Source organism: Hippopotamus amphibius, chromosome 12, assembly GCF_030028045.1.
Source record: "Hippopotamus amphibius kiboko isolate mHipAmp2 chromosome 12, mHipAmp2.hap2, whole genome shotgun sequence".
In the NCBI taxonomy this organism is placed as follows: domain Eukaryota; kingdom Metazoa; phylum Chordata; class Mammalia; order Artiodactyla; family Hippopotamidae; genus Hippopotamus; species Hippopotamus amphibius.
In genome coordinates this window covers 82567847-82572802 of record NC_080197.1, presented here as the reverse complement: position 1 = coordinate 82572802, position 4956 = coordinate 82567847, and positions in this window count along the sequence as shown.

Genomic DNA, 4956 nt, shown 5'->3' with positions numbered 1-4956 from the left:
TGGTCACAAGCCCCCATGTTCTGTAGTGCTAACATGTAGTCTGAGAATCAGGAAGGTGTGTTTTTCCAGTGAAAGAGGAGGCAAAGGGACAATGGTTGCTCAGGAGATCAAAATTCAAAAAATGCCTCATACACATTAGAATTGATAAAGGATATAGAAAGGAAAGCATAGTGAAATGTATTTAAAATAGATTTCTTTCCTCCAACCCATGGTGGGTGGAATGTCAAGAAAATGCACAAATTGAGTATTTTATATACTTCCAATTTCCTATCAAATTTCTGAAACTACAAATACAAACTGACTGAGTTGATTTGGGGATTGGGGTAAGCTTAGGTAGATTAATACCATATGACTGAATTAACATACCATATCTGGGTTTTCTCTTTAGCCTCTTCATTTTCTTCCCTTTTATGCTTAGGAAATTTTTTTCACCGTAACCAGTTTATACTTCTAGTTCAAACTTTCTGAATCTTCTATTTCCACTATCAACAGAAAGCTTATGTTTGGGACCAGGCCTAATCAGGCCCTGAGTAGTTAGGTATTTGCCTGAGCAAGTTAGGCAATTTTCCAGTGTACCTGCAGTCCTCATTGCTACATCTATCTTAAGACAGTGGTGCGGAATGTCCTATGAACAATTGACTGAAAATTTGAGCAAGTTTTATAAATGATTTTTATTCATATCTGCAACAAGCAGGAAGTGAACCACTGCACCATTCTGCCACTTGTAAGCTTTAACCCTGAAGAAAAGGGTATGATGTGAAGAAAAAAATGTAATAGTATAATATTTAAGGTCATGAGTTTATCATTTACAAATGGGGTTACCATTGGCAAGTTTCTTAAATTCTCTGTGCCTCAGTTTTTTGTCTTTATATTGGAAATAACAATACCCTCATTGCAGTGTTGTGAGGTATATAAGAGAGACAGACCGTATAAAACACTCAGGGCAAATGCCTGGCAATGCCTGAATATTTGATCTAATGATTATTATCCACCAAAATTGTTGTCAGGAAATAGGAAAAAAATAAAAATAAAAGTTTTAGGCACTGGTGTATGCACTCAGACACGGTCATGGTTTAAAGAAATTTATATTTTGTAACTCTCACCATGACTATAGTTTGGAGCAGACTGAGTAAGGTCAATCCTAGCGGATGTAGAGAGGTCAATTAAAGGGTAAAAAATGATGACCATTTGGACTAGGCCAGAAGAAAGAGAAGTGGATGGATTTCATACGTTTCTTGTGTATGTGGGTGAGTCGAAAATTATCTGCACTCCAATAATATTAAAACTTCTGTAAATTCTACAGCCAGAGTGCAGATAATTTTTGGCTCACCCTCGTGTAATTGTCATTATTTTGTAATACAGTGAATATAGTGACAAAGAGAGCTATGTTACAAGGACAGTTGTAAGAGTCTTCCATAGTAATTTGTGCTAAGATATAGAATGGAAAATTTTGACATATTTTTCAAGGTGGGTTTCACTCATAAGTTTGCTATGAACTTGTCCAATTGCGATACCTTGAATTTCCAAGTGAGATATCAACTAGAAACTGGATTTCAAATATCAAGTTGGTACTGTGGAATGTTTGTGGTTAATGCATTGAAATTACAAGGAAGTATCTTAAATTTCATTGGAACATGTATAATATTAGAGACTGCGTATTCTCAGTCAGCTTTAGGAATTGGTCTTTGTGTTCTTATCCATCATTTACTGAAGAGTTGGCTAAATATGATTTTTTGAGGACAAAATACGCTTAAAAATGATAATTGTCTTCAAAAACTTTACAGGAAACACGTTAATAAACTTTTACCAAAAAAACACACTTTTACAATTTCAAATATGCCCAATACCTGTTCTTCCTCTCGCCTTTTTCCATTGCTTTGAAATGGCAGTTTCTTCTAATAAAGATGTTTCCTAGTGTATGCTCTTAGAATGGCAAACATCTCTTTCCTCTATAAAAGTGAAGTTTGGTTTTAATATTTCTAGTATGTATTAGAGGCTTTCTTATTAAAATAGTTGGAAATTTTTGCAAGAGTAGTGAAAGAACTCTGAAGATAAAGTGAAGATAAAGCTTCCCTGGTGGCACAGTGATTAAGAATCCGCCTGCCAGTGCAGGGGACACAGGTTCGAGCCCTGCTCTGGGAAGATTCCACATGCCACGGAGCAACTAAGCCTGTGTGCCGCAACTATTGAGCCTGTGCTCTAGAGCCCGTGAGACACAACTATTGAGCCCATGTGCCGCAACTATTGAAGCCCACGCACCTAGGGCCCGTGCTCCACAACAAGAGAAGCCACTACAATGAGGAGCCTGTGCACCACAATGAGGAGTAGCCCCCGCTCTCAGCAACTAGAGAAAGCCGTGTGCAGCAACGAAGACACAACGCAGCCAATTAAAAAAAAAAAAAAAGATAAAGTAAGTTCTATGCATATTGTATGTTATGAGTTTATAGATCAGCATATTAATTATGAAGATTTCTAAATTGACATTAATAAGGTGCTCATTGTTTTTAGTAAGTTCTCATACTTGGGAAATAATGTGAAGATAGATGATTCTAGTCATTCAGATTTCTACTTAAGCCAGGGTATAACATAAATGCTATGTGTGTCACTGGCTTGCATGTAACAAAATCAAATATTTGTGGCAGAATGCTCATTCTTTAGGAACACAACTATGAAATGGCTTTACTTTTTTCAAATAACTATTTAATCTTGCTCTTTTGAGTCTCCCTTTTGTATCCCTAAACTATTGCTGTCAGGTTCTGTAATTTGCAGGTATCTTTTAATTATTGAAATATAGTGAATTGGAATTTTAAAATGTTCATCATATTTAGTTCAGAACTCAGCCAGTGCATAACAGCTTCTAGACCCTGTGTTGTCTGTGAATTGATGAGTCTGGAGTGAGAGAGAGGACAAGGGCAAATTTCCTTACTGGATGAGGCCCAGGCAGTTATGGGATGTAGTTTTTAATGCGGTCCCATTGTTGATATACAGAGCTATTAGGTTTCCATTTTTCAGGTTTTTTGATATCTTTGATCAGAGCTTTGTAGTTTGCCTTATATAGATATTAACATATTTTGTTAAATTTATACCTAAAATGGTTATTTTTTCCGGTATTGTCTGCTGCATTCCTTTCAAACCCTGCGTTTAGAGATTCCTACAGTGAACCTCAAAAGGACAGCGATAATTGGATGTGAAGTGGCCCTGACACTTATGTTCGTATATGCCCCCCAAGCTCCAGCGAATACAAGCGAGATCTGTCTTTAACATTTAGTTATTTGAAACTCTACTCAGATGGGAGTACTTCAGCTGCCCCAGGTGCCACATCTCAGCAAGCATCTAAAGGGAGACTTTTGTCCATTTTCCCCTTTTAATAGGCCTTCCAGTTTCCACAGTAATTCTCACTAAGGCGCCCTCAACACCCTCAAAATAATGTGGTGTGCTTGCAGCCCTTCCTTCCCATCTAGTGCGAGGAGTAGAAGGAAAAGCTCCTCGAGAACCCACAGTTTTGTAAGCGCAACATTTCCAACTTGTCTCACACCCACCTGAGTCTGGCTGACATACAGGTGAATACATGTAGGAGGCTGGGATGATTTTTTACCTTTTTAGTAAACCCAATTTTTATTGGCTCACTGAAGTCTGCTTTAGAATTTACAGTGCCTCTTTCCTTCAGCTTTGTCCTCTTCTGAAATTGCTAAACAAGTGAAAAAAGCTCCACTCCATGCCTGTCACATGTTTAAAACAATAGCTGCAGTGAATATAATATCAAATTTATTACATGACTTTAAAATCCTTTAATATCTTAAAAAAATAGAGTGATAAATGTGATATCAGGTTTTATCATTTTGGAGGTTTGTGGAGGTACTGACTACTGAAGATTTCTGGTTCTTAAAGTCAGTTTGGGCCTTGTAAATGATGTCAGATTGTCTTGATATGGGGGAGCTGTGCTGGGCATGTGTCCCAAAAACAGGCATGTATTGGAAAGCATCACATTGGTGTCCATAACTTTCTATTACTTAAACTCAAGATCTGTACACATCTTATTCCTTCTGTACATTTTACAATAGAGCATTTTTTGGGGTTGCTTTTTTGGAGCCTCTCCTCATTCTTCTAAACCAACAATCAGTATTGATATGTCTCTCGTGAAATGTGTGTAAATGTCTTTTAAACTTTTACCTTGTGGAGGAGCTGCTTTGCAGCTCAAGCAATAAAATGGCACAGAAGTTTGGTAAAGAGATTTCTTTCATCTCTTTTCCTGGGAATTCAGCCTTATTCTGGAATCCAGGAGAATTGGAGGCTGAGAATATCCAGAAACTACTACTGGCAGAAGCATGGGTTTGAATAGTGTGGTAATAAACACAGACTATAAATCTTCTCTAAGTGATTTTGCAGAGCAGTGAGTGTTTTAAAAGGAGGGCAAAACAATAGAAGAGATCAGACACTGTGATGACTGGAAACTGCTGGATGGGTGTGTGTGTGTGTGTGTGTGGGTGCACTCACGCATGCGTGCACACACAGGTGAAGTATTTGTGATGTGTGCAGAGACAACGTAGGGACAGCTTTGGAGGAGGAGAGGCTCTGCTATTGCACAGGTAGTGCTTGCGGGGCCTTCAATAAATCTGCTGTTGTGAAGGTCCTCTCATCTGTGCTTATCAAAGTATCCCATGTAGAATCACAAACACTTCTCAACAGGAGAGAACATACATTCATGTTGTACAATCACAGGAAATGAATATATTTGTTCAGCATCTACTTGCAGTGATGTTTAGTTTCTGAATTTACACTTTCCAGGTATATTCTTCCCAATTGTATTTCTATTAATAAACATTCCTGATTCTGGCCATCACTGTCCTGAAACTTAGGACCTGGGTGATGATGTGACTAGAATGGTAATTTGAAGAAAGCAATATACAGTGCATTCAACACAGAGGAAGGCAGGAAAATTGTGGACAAATCCAGCCA